General features: G+C 37.0%; 1 protein-coding gene across 3 annotated transcripts in view; it reads left to right on the forward strand.

The window, feature by feature from the left end:
- The window catches only part of LOC124411081 (atrial natriuretic peptide-converting enzyme-like), an 81,584-nt gene that overhangs the window by 26,568 nt on the left and 33,503 nt on the right, over positions 1–21,513 (forward strand). The window contains exon 1 of one of the 3 annotated variants that reach the window (XM_046889951.1): positions 10,262–10,468. The exons of the other annotated variants lie outside the window; for them this stretch is intronic. The gene's annotated coding sequence lies outside the window, so the exon portion shown is untranslated. Of the gene's footprint in view, positions 1–10,261; positions 10,469–21,513 lie in introns of those variants that run through there. 3 annotated transcript variants of the gene reach the window in all.

Raw genomic sequence — 21,513 nt, forward strand, 5'->3', positions numbered from 1 at the left:
ATATTGTGAAAATTGAAAAAATATATTCTGTCTTCAATTTTTTGTTTGTTTTTTGTTATTCGTAGTTGTTGCGTTAAAATAAACATTGGAATAAGATATTGAGAAGCCTCAGTTTCTCGTACAATTCTTATACTTGAAAAATGTTATTATCGCTGTGAGCTAGGCGCCTCACTTCGAAGCAATTTAAATTCACGACACGAGGGTTGGCGGTACTGGAGTTTATAGGGTTGTTTCGATCTCTATCTCTACTGTCTGTGTATGAGGAATACATGATCCACTACATCGCGGTTCTCCAATTGGATGAAAGTTATATGCGTGCGTGAATGCGTGGCATATATAGATAAAATTGCACACTAGATATAGTAAAAAAAAATGTCGAATTCAATTAATTATGTGCAAGCGTTGATAAATTGAATGACAGAATTTTCTGACTGGCTGAGGCTTCGCGGGTTTTCACTTAACACTTACTTGCAAATTATTGGAATATGTTTTAAAAGAATGTTTAGATACAGGTATCAAATTTCTAACTCGATGAAAACTAGATGGAAATTAATATAACGGGTAAAAGACGAAATCTAGAAAATATTTTGAGTGCCTTTCAAAGTTGGGACTATGCACTGAAAAAGTAGCTAATTTTCACTTGTTGTTAGAAAAGAAAAAAATCGAATCAAACATCCTTTGCATTGATCTGATTGTTAGTAAGTTTAATAAATTTTTTTACGTCTCATTCGAATCCAAAAAATGATTAATCGATGAAAAGAATCAGGGAAATCAAGTAAACACCGTTTACTTATACACCAAAAAGGATTTCTGTTTATAGCGTGAATCATAGAAAAATAGAAAGAAAAAAAAAACGCCATACAGATTGGATATGCTCGAGGCTGAACGTTGGTAGAATTGACATCGAATGCCCTATGCCCATATGACTTATGGAGTATCTACCTAGCCTGAGAAACGTTGGAAGAACTTCACACACGTGCGGAAAATTAATATTCTCGCTCGCCACAACTGCAGCTGTAACACTGGCTCTCGCACATCAATTCTGCATCATGCAACAGATGTGTGTCGTACCACATGCACAGCATCCATATCATTTGCAAACTCTACGCGATAACGACCTTCAATAATTCTGTTTCCGAAAAAAAATTATCTACAATCAATCAATAATCCATCACGATTCTTAAGTTAAAAAATTGAGAATCTGTTGTCATTAGGTTAGACTGTTGAATACTCTCAATACTTTACTGCGGAAGTCTTTTTTTTTGTATTTAAATCAATTTCAGAAATCATTCCAAAAGTCAAAGTCAAGAGAAGAAGAATCTCTGGTCAGGATAGAAAAAAAATATCTCCATGATAGATTAAAGTATGATGAAAGAATGTTGGTGAAAAAAGTCATTTCATTAAAGCTACTGCCACACAGACAGTAAATGGCTAATTGAAAATGGGTTGATTGGTTTTGCGGTATCAGCTCTTCATTTAATTTCCTTCTGTTCCCCTCCACCTAATCCGCTCCGCGTGGTGGTCGAGAATTTCTATGGCTGATCAGCCACCGACTATTTCTACTCTGATCGCGCGCCGCTTTGTCTGTCCGTCGTATTATGCGCTGTTTCCACTGACGACAGTCACTTTTGTCCGTTTGGCGTCGCGTCGCTGGCGGCCGTCTGGCTGACCGAATGAACGCTGATCGTGAGCCGCATTCGTGGCGTGATTATACATGCAGCTGGACTGGACTTAAGTAAGATGTGTACCAACGGCGTCAAAATACCCTAGATCTGCGTGGGGAAAAATGAGTGGGACTTTAAATAACTCACGCTACAAATCTACATGATGGTATTAGCGAGCAGGGTAGCGTTCGTCAGAAAAATAATTCCCTAGCCATATAGGGATTTCTTTAGACAGATGGTGCACATCTCACTTAAAGGTTTTAACCTCGAAGAAAGGGACATATCGTAGGATTTCTAGGCACACCGCGTATTGTCATACCACGCGTAGGAGTGCAGCTTCTTTCTCTAAAAAAGTTTCTCTCTCGTGCTGGACTGGAGTTAAGTAAGACGTGTACCAAAGGCGCCAAAACACCCTAGATCAATGATGATTGATTGTTGTGACGTTGAATCTATGTGGGACAAAAATGAGCGGGACATCGAATAACTCACACCACAAATCTACATGATGGTATTAGCGAGCAGCTTAGCGTTCGTCAGAAAAATAATTCCCTGGTAATATACGGATTTCTTTAGACAGTTGATGCACGTCTCACTTAAAGGTTTTGACTTCGAAGAAAGGGGCGTGTCGTAGGAATTCTAGGTACACCATGTATACTCACACCACGACCTCATCGCTGCTGCGTTCAAAACGCCCCGCGAACATACGAAGTTTTAAGAGCCATTCCGAAATTAGTTGGCAGCACTAAAATTCCCTAGGACAGTGACCGAGACTAGTTGCAAACTCGGCAGCGCAAAAGAGATAAGATATTGTTGACAGTACTGGGAAATATTTTGGTTTCGGATTTTGACCCTTTGAGGGGCACATTTTTCTATTGTACAAATTTTCAAAATCACAAGTGATCTAGTGGTTTTTTGGACCGCCGTTTACGATTCTGATGCCAGAATTGAAAAATTTAAAATGGTGGATCCGATATGGCGACTATTTTAGGTTAAGTTCGCGGTTTTTCATTGAATCGGCACAAAACTCGGATCGGGGGAGGGGGGGGGGGGGGTCGCGCTCGCTGATTACGATCCTGACGTTAGAATTGCTAAATTTTCATTAATCATAATTGCAACATTTTGCGATGTTCATCAAACCGAGGCAAACAAAGCTCCGAAAAAAATTCTACAAGTTATGGTTAACGGACAAAATTAAAAACGCAGATTATCTTTTTCTATCGTGACGTTTTGCTCCGCTTTTCAAAGTTTTGGTCAGTGTATTCCCGCGATTGGCATCTAGTGACTTAAAAAATCCTACCACAATTGCAAGTTCTTTCTACCATTTTACCAGAAATCATATTCAACTTACAAAGACTGTTTGGGTAAAAGCTAATCGGACAAGATTATCTTTCACCTAGCTAAACCAATATTTTATCATACGAGGCATCTTGAATGCCATAAATGCAAGACTGCAGTATCTGTATAATAGCCATCCTCTTTAAATTCAAGCAAGTAAACTTTTAATACATCTGAACTGTTGAAGTCGACCCCCGCCAAATTCTCTCAGTCCTGTCTAAGCAAAGTTCCTCATCTCCACCGAGTTATCCTTCTACAAATTGAATTTTTTTCACCCTCCTTTTACTTCTGTTTGTTTCTCTTTTTTAATCTCACGAGGGACGACGACGATAAACACCGAAAAGTTTAATAATCATTTCGCAACAAGGTTTGTAAGATTGGTTTATCGTTCTGTCTTTGCGTAAGATTCTGTCAACTTTGTTAAACAAATAACGACAAAGAATAAGTGGAAGAAAATTAGCCAGGAAAAAACGAAAAACTGTGAAACATGCAACAATTTTGATACAGAAAAATGTAAGCCAGGGGGAAAGAAATAAATCAATGTGAAAATCGACGAGTTATAGGAAATTCCGCGAAAAAACCGATGAAACAAATTCATTTCATACAGATATTTTCACTCACGCGGAGTCTGCGAAGCCGGGTGTCAGTGTGGCGTCGGTGTTGGGGCAGGAGTTGGAATTAGGATTTCGGTTTTGGAAGGACCGATCGATATTATCCTCCCAGCCGGGAGTTTCGGCTGCAGACTGCCGGGAAGCTTTAGCGTCGCCAGCTAGTCTAGTCGAATAAAATTTCTCCAGCCTGTCTGGCGCCGCCAGCATTCTAACATTGGTTCGAGAGGCGTGCGAAAATTCGGCATAAATAGCCCTAGAATACCCAGAATTCTGTTCATGAATTTTCCAATTATTCAAACGGAAGATTGTAATCGAATTGTTTTTTTCATCATTCATCGTGCAGCGCTTAAAGAAATCGGGAAAACCGCAGAACGCTGGAGCAATTTTTTTCGGACTTGCGGAATCGTTTTGAGGATGGATTTTTCCTGAAAATCTGAGACGAAGATCCCTTCGCGTGATATTCGAGTAATTCACAGTTTCATTGGTGAACCGTATCAACGTTTTACGGATTTTGGATTTTGGAACGGTTGTCAGATATCGTTACTAAAATTTCGATATTACGTCGAATTATTTTTATTCGGCAATTCAACACTTTTATCATTTTCCAACTGCCGTTATCTGGTCGGGAAAATATGAACACGAGTGAAAACCTAGAATCCAGGGATGAGAAGGTGGCAGTGACGACTAATTCGGCATGTGTAAAGCAGAAAAGGTCGCCTCATGTAGCACGAAAAGTATCCATCTTGGGCTTAGGGCACGTCAAAAATAAAGACAGGTAGGGATGAGGAACGACGAACAAGGAGCAAAGGACGAAAGGTATCAAACGAGTCTGCAAGAGAGAAAGGAAGAGAGAGAGGAAAGAAGCTGGCAGCTTAAACCGATTATTACGTGATAAAAGTAAAGCCTTTATTATATTATCATAATCCCTATTATGGTAATTCCTGGTGGTAATTCAACTGGGAGGTATCTGTGCAGCTAACGATCCCGACGCTACTTATATTCCAGAAAAATCTTATGCAACTTTATTCCACTCTCTCATCGCGGTCGGTAAAGAGAGAGGGAAGTAATTAACTAATCGAGCCATAAAAAAAAAAAAAAAAAAAATTACCTGTCTATTGTATACACTTGAGAGTATTTTCTGGAATTTTTTTCGACAGATCAAAACTGACACACCGAGCGAAAAAAATTGTTTTCGTTTATTTTTTATGAAAATGGCTATTTTTTCAACTCGAAAAATTAGAAAAGAGAAAATTTTTCACAGAGTTTATGTAAAATTGCAGCTTTTTTTGTCTAGAAACATTTTTCTGTTTAATCGTATGCTTTCAAGATAAAAAGGTACTTTAAAAATTTTGAAAATATTCGCGCTACTCTTTTTTATGTAATTAAATAATTTGACAAAATTTCTAACTTTTTGACCGTTCGAGAACTGCGTGGAATGCCTTATATACACTTTTATTAATTTCTCTTGTGCATACATTTTCCACCGTGAACGATCGGTTGGAATCTATATCCTGTTGAATTTTGTATACCGGATAGTTTTTGCAAACGTGATTAATTGCGGGACGGAGACTAATAGAGTAAAAGAGAGGAAAGCATGACTTCATCCCACATTTCTATTCAACATGTGGTAAACAGTATTAGGTACAAAATTAATTCTGCCAATGGTGTCGAATGAAACAAAAGCTCTGACGTCTAATTGGTTTAGCATAAATTGGTTACGTGACTGGACTTTCGTTTGCTCATTTATCAATACGTCAATACATAAACGGACTGCATGTGACACGTGATACAAAATATGTGTCGACGTACATTCGCGTCGAGACCATCGTGTCCTTTGATTCGATTGCAACTTCTTTCTTTTTTTGTTCTCTTCTTTTTTTCCACGTCCGTGGAATGTTTTTTGGGGTAAATATATTATACATGTGAATAGAATAATTCTATCAATAAATTAGATTTAAGACGAGTGAATGAGATTAATAAGAAAGCCTGAAAAAACCGATATATTTTGGATTTCAAGGAAAACGGTATTTTATACTCTATCGACACAAGTGACGTAAAGACGTAAAGAAAAAACAAATAAAAAACCGTCCGAAAGAATGCAAAAAAACTACATTGCAATAAAGCATAAGATGATGAATCAATCGAAGAAAATGGCTGGGAAAATTTGATCGATTTTTCGATACAGCTGAGAGTTTGTGTTAAGAAAAAACCTGATGAAAAAAAAAAAATTTAATTGGCTTACTGAGTCATACGGTTCTGTTTTTATTTTTACATTTCGTTTATATACACTTTCTTTTATTTGGTACAGACAAAATAAAACTCTACTACGTATAAATATATAATAAAGCTGTAAAATGAAATGCTACCCCCCCCCCCCCCCCCCCCCCGACGCCTTTCTCTCTCGCCCTCTCTTTCTCTTTCCACGCAGACTTGGGTTTACTTATCTTTTGAAAACATTGGCTCGCGCAGTCCTGTGTCAAGTCTTGTTCACCGAATTCTCTGCTCTCTGAGGGTTAAAGAGAGAATGAGAGAAAAAAGAGAGAAAGAATAGCGGAAAGAGAAATGGGTTGGAGTAGGATTTTAGGAAAGGGGCGCTTGGCGCATAATTTATTGCCTAGTTTTCTCTAAGTGGTACCATTATTCGTTTTTCTCTCCCTCCAAGATTTTATCCTTGAAAAGTATAAGCTAGGGTATATAATCATTATACAGAAACGTCAGCAGATCTGGACTTCAGAAGTAAGCTCAAAATAAGAGCAAAAAGTGGAAGAAAGAGATTTAGAATCACATTTGGAGAGATTAATTTAGCTAAAAACATCTTAATATTTTATTTTTTAAATCACAACTTTTTAGTATTGGCTCAACCTTGTTTATGCAAAAAATTTCATATCAATTTTTTTTTTCTATAGTTACTTTTATTTATTACTTTTGCACAACTTCGCTTGATGCACATTTTTCTTTTGTAGAATCAAAGAAAGATCAAACTCACTCACAAAAATGGAATAAAACTTTGAGAAATACTTAAATCGGGTATTTTTCGAAACCGTTCTACGATTTGCAATTATTTTTCATCTGCGAAATCAGAGGAGGAAAAAAAATCTAAGAAATTTTCAAAAATTGAATCTGACATATAAAAATGTTTCAGCAACCATCCATAGTAAACGACTTTGGCTTCTAATTTTTTTTACCGTTTTTTTTTTTCGGAAAAAGCTTGAAAACAGTAAGAAGTGAAAATTGGTCCACTCAAGGTCGCAGGATTTTTCAAAATTTTTTCAAATTTTTAATTTTGTTCGGTCGATAAAATCGTTTGTAAAAATTGTAAAAAATTCAAATTGGGTTGAAAAAAAAACTGAGTACCTTTCAACATGGGAACAATCATGGAAAAAATCGCGCACCAAATCTAAAAGGTCAAGGGTGAAACCCAGGTCGAATTGGCGTGGAATGCCCCATATAGAGACATGTATATTGAACGAACGGTGACATCTGGCCTTGTAACCTCGCGTGGTTCATATGCAGTATGTATATGTACATCCATAATGTATGTACGCGATGATCGGCGGTTCCAATACCCTCAGCTTCTGAATTAAGTCGATACAAGAACGGCGGCGGGAATCTAATCATAAAAGTTTGATGTACCTATTCTTCAGATCCTGTGTGAGAGAGGCCAAATTCAAAGTAGTGCGATGGATGTTAGTGACAAGTCCGAATGACGAGAAATCATTCTAAGAATCTGTTGAATCGCGTTTTGTATATAAATGTTTCCGACATTCCGCGCCAAATCGATCAAATTCTAATTTGATTAAAATATTTTAAAACGAAGCATTTCTGAAAAATGTTTTCATCCGTTTCTAATGCATGCATTTTTTCGATTTTCAAATATGATCGGTGATGGCAAGATTCTGTTTTGAAAATGATAGTCACTTGAGATTCCAATTTTTTTCCCTACCTTCAAAAAGTATGTCTTCCATCGTATCTTGCGAAATGGAAAAATTTGCCGTGAACAGGGTTTGAGAAACGTGATTCTTTCAGAAAATTGAAAATTTATTAATTACAGATTAGTAAACATTTTAAATCTCGTTAAACTCGAAGCTAATTTAGTGAAAATTAGTGAAAGGCAAAAGTTCACTAAGGAAACAGCAGCCTTAGCGACAGCATCGGCAATGCCTAGAATACACTCAAATGTCATGATGAAGGTTTTAGCACGAGTTGAAATCAGTTCTACGAACAATTATAAATAACCAAAACCAGTATTAAAATCTGAATAATTATAACCCTAAGAATCTCAGATACAGAAATAGTTATGGCTTTGAAAAAAAATGAGCAACTCTTATTCACTATTTTGATCAACAATTATATTAATAAAACTAAAATAGGAAAAGTAGAAGCACTTTAGTGCTTGTGAGCTCGTGCCAAGTTCATTTTTACGGCTGCCATTCGAAGATCGAAGGAAACATCAGGCAGTGGATTCCGAGAAAAAAAGCCCTCGATATTTCTCTGAGATGTATAAGCTGTGCTGGTGGAGCTTACAACTCGTCGTGAATTCTGACGCGCATCATTTCCTGCGATGGGAATAAATCCGCGAGCTGTACAGTCTCTTGAACGCAGGGTAGAGGGTGAAAAGAAGCGGCTACGAAAGGGGGAAAAAGGGGCGGGGGGAGAGAGATAAACCAGCGAAAAGTCACGCGTCATTGTCAACGTCGATCCTAGTTCCGTATCTTCTATAGAACGTATTTACTGTATCCGACCTCTCCAGGATATCGAATCGATTTCAAGGACTATACATTAAATCAGCCACTCTTTATGCTTTTCTATGTGTAGGTATCTCCGCAGTATTTCGAAACCCTGTTCTGTCTGACTGTTGACATTTTTTGACACAAAATAACATAGGATACCAGGCTACTCCCTGTTTAAACTTTGGTTGCAAACTAACGCAACCGCTAACCTAACCTAACATTAAAAAGTAATAGTATTGTCGATACGAAGACGAATCTGTACCTCTATTATCCGCTAGAGTACCCATTTCTGCTGGAACCTGAAAGCTTGAAATAATGTGAATCCTAACTGCATTCATCATGAATACTGAATATCGGTAGAGAAATTTTTTCCATAATTTTCGCAGTGCCGATGCTCGACGTTTGAGGCTTATTTAACGGTGAAACCGAAGCCAAATTATTTTTGCTGTCGTATTGTTGACACTGAGAATAAGATCGGTGCGTTTCAAGAAGTGGCAACAATTCTACAGCAAAAATACTTTTCCAAGCGTGTCAAGGCGGCGGCCATTTTGATTCCCATACCAACGTCAATATTGATATGCAGACTCTTCTCCTCAATCTTGTGTCCCAAGTATTTATATCCATAAGCTTATCTAGATTCAGAAAAACGTATATCATCATTTCTTCAAAAGAAAATTCGAAACGATTGTTTCTTCACGAATTTAAACCGAATAAATACCATACAATGATATCACAAAAATTATTTTCGAGTGGTCATAACAAATTTAGACCAATACTCGAAGCAATCGTGGGGAAAAAAAAATTTAAAATACTCTGAGAAGATAGGAATATTCTACGTCCCAGGGGATTACGAGTATGATACAGGCTGGCTTACACTGATACGCATCTACGAGAATCGTGGACAGAGGTTTGGGTATAAATCCGGTTTGCTAGTCCGGGACGGGACGCGGCTCCGTCTGGGAGGGCCGAAGGAGGCGAAAATATCCGCGTACAGGAGTCGTGGACGGGGACGTGAGGCAGGCGACCCTGCGGAGATAGAGTTGGGGTTGCGGTTCTTAAGGCGCAAACTCGCGTCCCGTCGAGCGCAGCGGCGTGGCGACGAGGGCTCGTCGGGTTCTCCGTGGGGCGGCGGTGGGGGGGAGGGGGGGGGGGAGGTAGCATCGAGGCCGAGAATTTCAGTTGTACGCTAACACCCACGCTCATAGTACGCACGTCGTCCGGACCCACCACGTGTGTTCCTGCGGAGCAACGAAACCGCGACACGATCCTCCACCCCCTCCCACCCCCCCTTGACGTCCCCCTGAAAACCACCCTCTCTTCGGACTTGTCCTAAAGAAATAAGAAATTTTTGTTCCGAACACCCCAAAAGCCCGTTTTTTTCCTCCCCGGGGAATCTCAGGAAGTCTAACTATATATTATAGACGTGTCTAACTGCATAGATAGACATGTCTAAGTAAATAGATAGACTCATAGTTAGACAGATTTTTCGATTTGTCTAAACGTTCGATTTCTGCACTCCGGTTATCGCAGCGTGATCCGTGATCTCGTTTCTTACTTTCGTGTACATAACTTGCTCGGGGAAGGTGAAAAGAAATTTTACTCGGCACTTCAGACGGGATTTGATACCGCGATGGTCGATTCTTCACGAGTTTTCGGATCGAGGTGTCAGTCAGATGGCAACAATGGTGGCGAACGGAAGTGCTGCAACGCTCAAGTGTGATGATGATAACAATAATAATAATGATAACAGAAGTAAAAGCGGGAAGGACGATTTTAATGTGAGACAAGACGAATCATAATTATTACGTATAGTTATGGTCAAATTTAAAATGAAATGCAATAAAACTGATGACAATAATAATAACAACATAAATTTATCCGCTGCGCGAAGGGACGATAATAATAATGAATTCTTGAGATTTAAACTAATGTATCACTTACAATTAAATTATTGCCCAATTATTCATATTCTGAGTAATCGGTATTGATTTGAGAAAAGCGCGCCTTAGATTCATGATGATTTTCTGATTCTTATTTTTGTGGTAGGAATGAAGGGATTTTGTTAAATTGTAATGTAAAGATACCTCCGCTCCGAGGGAAACGCCAAACGACACCTTGGCTTCAGACTGTAAGTATTTTTATTGCTGTTTAGACGATGAGGCTTAATTCTCATTTTTTATTCCTGAGAAAACGGAAAATAACAAAAATGAATAAGAAGAAAATCTAGTTTGAAAGGATTTTATTTGTACAGGTTTTGAATCGTACTGGAATAAAATGATATACGAGTTTGAATGTAAAAAATATGATATTTCGATTTTTTGGAATCTGAGTAATTCATTCGTTTTATAACAAGTAATGAGACATGTTAGAAAATTTTGGGTCCGAGCATTAAGACACGTGCCGAAATGTACCTTAAAGAGGACGATACGTCTTTCCGACAAAATTTGAAATCCGTTGATTTTCCTTCTCTGAATGTCTAAGGAACTTCCTCGTAACCAACGAAAGACGTTTTGCAACTTTTTGTTACCTACAGTGTTGAATGTTGTGCTAAAAAGTTGAAAGTTTGGTCAGGAATGATGAAAATGCCGGCTTCAACCGTCTTGCAATAGCACGGTTCAAATTCTGCTATTTCTTCCATTATCCAAAATTTTTTCAAACTCACCGACATGTTGAAACATCACAAAAACTCTGACAGATCTGCGAGATCCGGAATTGTTTTGTCTGACATTTGTGTTTGGGCTCGGTGTCGTCTGCTTTACTGAGTCTTAAAGCGGATCGCGTGTCTGTTTTGTTTTGCCCGGGTTACCAACCCTAAGGCGACGGAATTGATGAAGTAGACAGAGCATAGCAAAGGTCATGTTGTTTATTTCTTCAAAAAATACGTCAGAAAAGCTTCGGAAGTACGCCTATCCGCTGCTTCGTTTTTCCTTCTCGTCGTGTTTGCTTCCAGTCACCCATTTTGATTTATTACGTATTCGGTGTTCCCAGACACCACCGACAATCTCAGCGTTTATCTCTGACATTGCTCGAGTCATCGACGCGCTTTCTAGTCATTTTTCCAGTTTACCTAACCTCAAGAGTAACCTGACAAGTACTCAACGTTTCAATTGAAAAAATATTAGCTATTCTCACCTAACCTCAAAAGTACTCTAACAAGTACTCATCGTCTCAATGGACAGACGATTAGCTGTTCTTACCTAACCTCACTTTTTGGTAACATTTTAACTCAACGGTAAAATTAGGAAAGAAATTCACTTTAGATATTATAAACGCCTGAAAGACGTCCAGAAGTTTTCAGATTTTATTGAAACAGTTTTAAGTTTTTGTTGCCATTTTTGGTTCAATACGATAATTAAAATGATAAACTCGTATTTAACACTAAAGAGGTCTATTCGTAGTCCGACGATGGTTTTTTTTTTATTTTTCCATACACTAAATGTATTCAGAAAATGTATCAAAATGAGTTTACAGTTTTTATACAAAACCTTTGACCGATCGAAACATGAAACATTCTTCAAGTCACGAAGCCTAGGCAAAAAAGATATTCCGAGTATTATACACGTTTGAAAAATTTTCGAAAGAACTAGTGCCGTTACTCCTCGACTGATAAGAATTTTTCATAACGTCGAAAATAAAAAAAAAATTCGTAGACGTCTCAAGCACGTATTTCTATCCCAATTTCGTCTGAGTCGTTTCGGTGGATGGCGACGAGCTTCTCTGTAAGACGAAGGTATTAAAGCGATGACACGATAACCTCGCGCGTCTGAAGGATGAATTCGTGAAAGCTGTTACAGATGAAATGTTGTATACAGAATCGTTTGAGGTGCCAAAAAATATCCGACCCACTAATATTGAATATTATCTGATGACTTTCAACGAATATCTGACAAACTCTTGATTTTTCATTATTATAGTCTGAAAGCTTAGCAGAATTTATTGTGAACCATCAAATTTTTTTGAAAATAAATCACCATCAAAGGTTATTGATGATGATCGAGTTATTGCAAAGATCTTGCAAAAAACTTTGAAGACACGTTTTGGCAAAAGTATTAGTTTTTTTGCTTCTTTCCGAATTGCGATTTATCTGAAATTTTTTTCAATATCAGTGTTCTTCGTCTAAACACTTTTCAAAGAACTTTACTAAAATATCTGAAATTGTTTGTAAGTTATGCAAAAATGACCAGAATACAATGAGAAATCAGATTTGATAAGTACAGAAATTTTTCACAGTTCATCACATCATTTTCAGAATCTTTGGTAATCTGTCGATGTATAATAATAGTCAAATTGATATGACAATGAAAATGAACAAAATCTATATATATATAACATATTATCGTGAAAAGAACCAAATGCCACGGATTTCTACCCGAATTATTGTCTCGCCGAAATTATTTCCTGCAATCAGGCGTAAAACGGGAATCGAATGAGATATCTTCATCCCTCCTCCTCCCGCCCCTTTTCTCGCTAACATATTCGATTATCCCTCCAGTCCTGACGTGCGTATATAAATGTATATGTATATATACTTATACATAATCCGAGGGTGAAATTGTGAAGAAGTGAAATGTATCGACAGGGTATCACAACCCAGGGTATTATCCCTGTAGATATTTTTCGATTAGAAAGACAATAAATATGACGAAACATACTTCGCATATAAATAAGAAACTGCAAATTTAATCTAGACGAAATAACAAAACGTATCAAATTGATAAGGAAATGATGAGGAAACTTGATTAAAAAATTTTTAAATTTGAAACTCCCGGTTGGTTTTTACAAATTTTATACTCATCACAATATGAATTTCGAGACACGTACTATTATTTTTCTTTTAAGAAATATACCATATGCAGATACTTTTGTTGCTTCTCTTTCTACTGCCATTAAATACAAATATATTTCAGTTTATGAAGTATGAACATCGATTTATACGAATTGAAACACTAAAAAAAATAAAAATAAAAATAAAAACAAAAAAACAGTCGGGAAAAAGACGCGTTTTTTTTTTCCAATCTTAACCAAGGAAAATATAAATGATTTTCAAATGTCAGGGAAAAGAAAGGTTTTTGAAAATTTTAAATATTCCTCGATAATGTTTGTAGAAGTCATTTTTGACTGTTTAAATCGATTTTGAAAAACAATAAAAAAAATTTTAATTGCACCCCATTTCACCCCCCCCCCCCCCCCCCCCCCCCCCCCCCGTCTTGCCCGACCCTCCCCTATATACAATAAGTTATATAGCTACATGTATTAGATAGTTGAACACGTACAGTATGATACAAAATGTGATCTTGTGTGGTTCACAAAATACTCAGTACACAATAAGACAGGTAGGTATATAAAGCGTGTGTATTGTGTATATACATGTGTATGTGAAAAATAATATATACGTATTATACACACAAATTCACGCGTCGGCGATACACCGAGAGCTTACCTTTACGTTGTCGCAATCTGACAAAGCATTGCAGCCACCCTTCTTTTCTCCCTTCTTCGGTCCTTTCATTTTCTCTTTTTTTTTTTTCTCTTCTCGTCTCTCCGCCCGTCGACAACTCCCACCGAAAAAAAAAACGAAACTGATTTCTATAGAAGATTAGATATATAAAAACGCTCAGGTCCCGTTATCGCAAATAAAGTTTGTGAAATCTGTCGGCGCGTCTTCCCTCTCCCCCCAGCCCTCTCGCGATCTATCTCTCTCTCTCTCTTTTTCTCTCTATCTCTTTGAAAACTGGAAAACCGGTGCTAAAGCGACTCATGATCAGACGTATTTTTCGTATTTCACTTCAGCCCTTGATTGTTTGTTCGTTTTTCTTTTCAATTCACTCTCAACTTTTTCCTCAAGCCAATTACCAAGGAAGAATGAAAATTTATTATAAAAACATACGTTTCGCTTTCATTCGTATTTATGTTTAGCGAAATATGTTTTTCTACAAATTCGGTACTCAGTTTGAAAAACGATGAACTTACAGACGAGAATCTGAAACTCTGCGATAAAAATTTGCGACATTTTTCAAGTAATAAAATATCTTTATTCCCGCTCGACCGTAATGTTGACTTTTTTTTACCTGAAATGCGGGACAAAAGTGGCACATTATTCCCTCTTAACTTTTTTTGCCGCATATTGATGTCGAAAATCTTGACTCGCGGTATGTGACATTTAGTAGATCTAATTCCTTGAATGTGACTGGAATGTGTAACCGGAAGTAGGGAAAAGCGAGCGTTATTCAATTTATTCAATTTATTATAACATGATTCCTAATTCTGGCGCTTGTGCTGCTGCAGCGTGTTAGCGAGTAGTATAATAATGTTTGAAAAAAAAAGAGTGAGAGAGAAAGGGAGAAAGTGAAAGAAGACACAGCTCTCAATCTTTCGTTCGCTAACCTTAATCTCGAACAGCACGACTCGCTCGATTTTTCTAGTTTTCTCTCTTTCTTTTCCATTTTGAATTACTTCTCTCTGTATTGTAATTGATTGTCATGTGAATTGTTGATGTTCCTAGTATAAAATAATTCAAAACAATTATTTTTACTTTATTTCCAAGTTTTTTTCAAGTTTAATTTTATTTTTAAAAAGTATTTTTCAAGTTTCTCCTCCTACACAACTAACACGGCCTTCGATTTTCTCTTTTTTTATTTTCAAGTCAATAATGTGGCCGGATCTAAAGTCGAAAATAAAGTCCTACATGAAACATGGGAATAAACGTCGATTATTCCCTTGTTACATAATGTACTCTTCTTTCACTGTTTCTGGGGATCCAGCCTAAAATAGAATCCGTGTATGGAAAAATCAGACCTTTCTACATCAAAAAACACTTTGAGTCACGTTATTTTTCCCACCATAAAGATACGGTAAAAATTAGATTCTGAAAATTACTCTATTCAAAGTTCGAAAATCAATCAACTCATTCTTTCAAAAACTAAATTTATCTACTATTTGAATGATGAATACTTGCCGGATTTTCGCATCTCAATACAAACAACGATTTATCGATCTTGCAGAAGAATATAAACTTTTGGACAGGATCGTTTACCGGATGAATCAATGGATCAACCCAATTTTTCTTTCTCACTCTAATTTAAAATTATGTTCATCAATTCCGGTTTTTTTCTCTGAATTTCCTTTTTCAGCGCGAAGTAAAAATTTCATCAACCTTCGTCAAATTGGTGGTGTGTTAAATCTGTATGCACTGGATTTTACCGGAATAAGTACCGCATGACGGTTCGTGGATGGAAACTGCCACTGCAGCCTCTGTAGCGAGCGGAAAATTGGATTACAGGCAGTAAATGTACGCGGCGTTTCCGTCGTGTAATTGAATTCACCTGTTTTATAACCTGCCCAACTGAAAACGGTGTGAATTACTACTACATATTTCCATACCGACTCTTATTTTCCATTACGAAATTGAAAGCTTTCAGGATTTATCCTAAGAGGAGAAAAAGTGTTAAAATTGGAAACAGAGCGGAAAAACAAAGGTCCAATTTTCAAGCAGTCAATTTTTGGAAAGAATAAGAGGATTTTTCGCATGTATTATTGTCCTGGTAAAAAAATATTTCTTACTATTTTCTCAGATGTTTCTTAAAAATTTTGAAAACCGAAAAACTTTAATTTACTGTCTAACTCTCTGAAGGTTGTTAATTTTTTGAAAAACTCATTGGACAAATGTGATTCTCAATTTTCGTGCAAAATTTACCTTGGAATTTCAATCCCTTGATTGAAACTCTGAAAATATCTAGAAACTTTTAGTAAAATCTCGATCTAATCTGTAAAAAAAGTGTTTAGAATATATGATATTAGGTACAATCTTTAGGGTTCATGTAGAATTTTTCAGAAATGTATTTGTTGAAAAATAGTTTTCAAATCTCTTTTCACCGCGTGCAAAAATAATTTTTTCTTCTACTAAAAATATTATAATTTAGCAATGAAGAACGCTACGTAAAAGCGTATAAAAAAATAAAAAGCCGAGGAACTTGAGGTAAATTTGATATAAGCACAGCAATACGGCGGTAAATCCTGAAAGGGTCTGAAATCGCACGCATCATTTATAATCCACGCTATATGAAATATTTTCATTCCATTTTATTTCATCCCTTTTATTTTCTTTCTCTGCTGTTGAAGGTTAGTTGCATATTTTATAATAAATTTGATTCATCACTTTCTGATTTTCTTCAAATTTTCATGTGTTTCAAATTCGATTTTCCCATACATGTGACGTTAAGAAAGTTCCACATCTACGCTAAAGACGATTAGTTTTGATAAGAACAATCTTGCTTAAGTTTCATTAATTTGAGAGAATTTTTTTGTGAGTAAATCCAATTTCAAAATCATCATGCCGTATTCAGTCCAAAAAGTTTCTCCTCCTTAAGGGGGTATTCTGGTCCAGAGGCCTAAATTTTAAGCAGTTATTCTAAGTGAGATAAAAAAAAAAAAAAAATAGAAAACATTTTGACCGTCAATCGAAAACCAGATCAGCTGCCATTTCGTCATTTCACCATGAAATCTCATGGGACTGGGCTTAAAATGTGTGTTTCATCACCGCCGAGTGGCATCATACCGGATAGGTCGATCCATTCAGTGCAACTGTGAAAATTTGGCCAATTTCTGTGAGTGGTAACCAATCTGTAAAATTTTTTTCCAAATTTTGAAAAAGTAAAAAGACGCTTCACTTTTTGCCAAAATAAGGCATTAATTGTCCAAGTTTCACTCTGATCGCTTGAGCGGTATAGGAGTTTTGCATCTTCGCGTTTTCGAGGTGTGCAACGCGTCTTTATAAGCACCTTAATGACTGGAACTTCGAGTCTCGTGTAACGGCCAAGTAATCCTTAGAGTGAACGGCGTTATCCCTCGGGACAATAATACGGCACGTGCCGTTTTCAGGGTGTCCTTTTCGACCGCAGGATTCACGCCCTCAGCATCTCCGGGGCCTGAAACATGGGTATGAAGAAGCCGTCGAGCGAACCGATTCAGCTGTAACCCCTCGTTAGGCGTCATAGTCGGGGTATCATCGGCGGGATTGACGTGATCAACTCAAGGGATGTAATGATGCGGGGATATGTGATCCCGGTTAACCCCTTGACTGGCAAGGACGTCTGTAGACGTCCAAAAAAGACGCGCCACTTCTGGCGTGGACGTCTATAGACGTCCTCTGAATATTTCATCAATATCTTTGAAACGACTTGACCAATCGTCTTGAAATTTATAATTCAGGGGTTTTTTGGGTCGCTGGATTCAAATTTGAGGTAAAATTTTCAAAATTCAAGATGACGGATCCAATATGGTGGATGAAAAGTTCAAGTTTGATTAAATCTGTTCGAAAAATACTACTCAGGGGTTTGCAAGGTCGCTGATTACGAATCTAAAATCAGACTTGGAAAATTCAAGTTTGCGGGACGAAAACTGTTTCAACTAGATCCGATCAGATTTGAACTTCTTTGTCCCTATATTAGATCCACTATCTTGAATTTTCAAAATTTGATTTCAAATTCGTAATCAGCGGCCCTGAAAACTCCTGGGTAGAGTTTTTTCACCGAATTTGGTCAAATTTGAAGTTTTTGTCCGCCACATTCGATCCGCCATTTTGAATTTTGAGATTCTAATATCAAATTTGAAGTCAGTGACCCTAAAAATAATTGTTCGTCCAGTTTCATAAAGATTGGTTAATATTTTGACTCTGCCAGCAATGGCACGCTAATTGAGTTTCGCCGTTCCAGTGAAGGGATTAAATAGATCTTATGTGGAGCTCAATCGAAGCAAAATATCACGTTTGGAGTGAATTTCACCCCGTATGTCAGTTATACGATTCTATGAAAGTTTGACTAATTAGAGTTAAAGTAAAACTACTAACTAACACAACTCTTCAACTTTTGGTAACTCAGAAGAATTCCCAACGTTTTTAGCCGATGGTTATGCGTTCTCTTAATTTCAAACACCATAACGGTTCGCTTTTTGGTCTGGAATTGTAATCCTAAATAAGATTGGATATCAATTCTCATCCAAAACAATGCACAAAAAAAAAAATCAACAGCTCTTTAGCTTATATGTATCGTATGGTTAGAATTTCGCTTGCGGACCCCCTTAAAGGAATTAGTTATTCAGATGCTTGAATTATCTTCAATTCATTCGTGGTCCCATAAAGATCACAAATTCCAAGCAAATTTGATTCGACGAAAGTCTTTAGAATGTTCAATTCGCTTGAACTCATTAACAGCTGTTATTCACTTGATTGCACTGGAAGTCTCCTTAATGTGTAAAATAAGGAAGAGTCAATCGAATTTATGATTCGAAGATCATTTTATTCAATTTACATTCATTGTACTGGGAATCTAAATTTTGTGAAGGTTTTTTGATGATGATAACCATTTGAAGAGACGTAAAGTGGTTTGAATTTACTGGAAGTTTCTTCCAGAATGAGGAACATCAGTTCAATGTCCCGCTCAGATTTCGTTGCAACTCATGTAAGTTGCAGAACAGTGAAAACTAAAGAACACGTTTTTTTTTATCCGCGGAAAAACCGTTTAGAGAGGTGAAAACGACCCCAACGAGACGATTTCTTGATGTGTCCGATGTATTTGACTGAAACCAGCGCTGAAATGTTCCATTTATCAACCGAAACATTCCAGCGTTGGTTCCATTCAAATACATCAAGCGCCTCAAGAAACCAACCCATTGAGTGCCCACCTTTGGGGATCGTTTTCACCCCTTTAAAAAATTATTCCACCGATGAAAAAATACGTGTCTTTTAGTTTCAAATTTTCAACAACATACATGAGTTGCAACGAATTTGCAGAGGGACATCAAACTGGTGTTCCTTGTAAGAGTTCTTTGAATCTGTGAAGTGACTTGAATTCATCAGCATTCACTTCCAGGTATTTCAACTTGCTGGAAGTTTTTTGAGTCCATAAAGTAACTTGAATTCATTAGAATCGTTTACTTGAAGGTACTTAAAGTCACTGAAAGTCTTTACTCATGAAGTAACTTCAACTCGTTTGTAGAATTGTACTTCCAGGTGTTTAAACTTGCTAAAAGTCTTGTCCACAAAGTACCTTGACTTAGTTAAAACTCACTTTCAGCCGTTTGAACTCCCTGGATTTGTTTTGAATTGTCCGAAATTATTTTCAATTCATGGGCTGATTGACTCAAGCTGATTAAAATCGTTGGTAAGTTCTTGGACGTATGGAAAGTCTGTCAAGTTCTCGAAGTAACTTAGATCCGTTCGATCTCGCTTCTAGTCATTTCAATTCACACAATGGAAGTATTTCAACCTTCCGGCGTGACTTGAATCGATTCGAACTCTCAACCCCCTCAAGGTTTTCCAGTATCATAACCTCTCGCGTTCTTGTGAGACCACCGTTCAAAGAAGCAGATCGTTGGGAGAGTCTGAATGCGACTGGTTCGCGTATGAAAGATACACTCGAGATTTGCGAAGCGTTGAATAGCTGCAGGCAGCCTCTTTCAGCGGGGAGGTGAGCAATTCTCGTCTATTATAACAGACGAGGCGGTATAATTGCTTCGCTCAAGTCGTTTCTCTGTTTCCACTCTGATAACTGAAGACAACTAAACCCTGCACTATGCACGCTGCAAAGCTCTACTGTACCTCATACTGCTGGATTCACTCGAAGCGACGACGCAATGAATTTCCAATTATATTCACACGTGCCTCGGTAGCTTCGAGCGGCTATCCATCTTCCCTGGAATCGAGCTTGTTTGGAGATCGAGCCCAATTGTTTAGTGTGTGTGTATGTGTCTATCTATTCGTTACCTTCTCCTCGTAAATTGTGGTTATACGCCCCGGTGAGATTTCCCATCTTTTGAATTCTCTCGGCAGTGGTTAGCAAAATTTTTATGAATAATTATTGCCATCCCGGTATCAGCATAGTTTTTTTTTTTTTTTTTTTTGGAATTGTGGGAATTTCTGGAAAAACATTGAAATCTGTCGACTTCTTTGGTATCGTGCTGGATTTGTTAAAATTTGGCTTAAATATTTTGAAATTCTTTCCGTTATAATCTCTTGGAATTCATACATATTGTCGAATGATTTCGAAACCTGAAATATTTTGAGAAGAATTTTAAATACTGTTGAAATCTTGTGGTCCCAGTATTTTAATATCCTTGAAAACCATTCGTTCGATAAAATGATACTTGTAATTGGAAGTCAAAACTGCGATGTTGCATTTTTTTCAATATCTCCGAATATCGTGGAATTATTTTGATTCTTATTTCTTGAAGCACGTGTTCTAAAATTTTAGAAATTTCTAAATATCTTCGGAAGTAATTAAAATATTTTTGAAATCTTAAGCTCGCAATATTTTGATGTTGTTGAAAAACTTTAGTATGACAAAATTATTTTTAAAACAAGAAATTAAATTTTACGCAATTTTACGAAGGTTGAAAAATTATTTTAAAAACACTGTAAGCTCTTAACCAAATTACGAGAATTAATTTTTGATATCTCAGACGCGCACCGATATGAAAGTACAGAGATTCGTTTCTCATTATCTCTGGCTAATTGATTTTTTCTTGTTCTTGGTTTTTGTGTAGAAGTTGTGCGAAAACTTTGCAGCTGGTAATCTGTGTGTGAAAAAATTAATTAGGCGCAAAACTAATCTTTCAATGTCAGTCTTCAGTTTTTTGTACGACATTACTTTGAATACTCGTCGTTCTACAAATTGTGAACATACTTCGATCCGCTTTTTGCGAAAAGGAACTCTTCGCGTTTTACTAATTACTCGACTTCCAAAACAAAGACAAAAAATGAAGAAGTGACGTGATTATCAGTACGGTAAGAATATGTACGAAAAATTTTAACATTTTCGCTCCAATTATCCTCTCAAAGTTTCGTGTAAACCGCTTAGGCAGTAATTCGGAATACTTCACAAGTATTCTTATAATTATAATTAACTTCGCGCGCCGTGTGCTCGGTGAAATTTTTCAAAGGCTTTTGCTAATTAATCTCGAAGCACTGGTAGCGACCGAAAAATCAGTACAAAGAGACAGAGGAAATGAAATTGCAAAATGATGTTAAATACGCAGCGGAGATAATTTATTCGAAATCAGAGCCGTCAAAAATTCCTCCGGAAATTAATTTTTTTTCTAGAAAATTAGACAACTATAGAGATCCGAAATTTTTTATCTGATAATTCTGATGCGGTATAGAAATTTCGTGATCTATAATCT

This window comes from Diprion similis, chromosome 10 (genome assembly GCF_021155765.1).
Source record: "Diprion similis isolate iyDipSimi1 chromosome 10, iyDipSimi1.1, whole genome shotgun sequence".
Taxonomy (NCBI): Eukaryota; Metazoa; Arthropoda; class Insecta; order Hymenoptera; family Diprionidae; genus Diprion; species Diprion similis.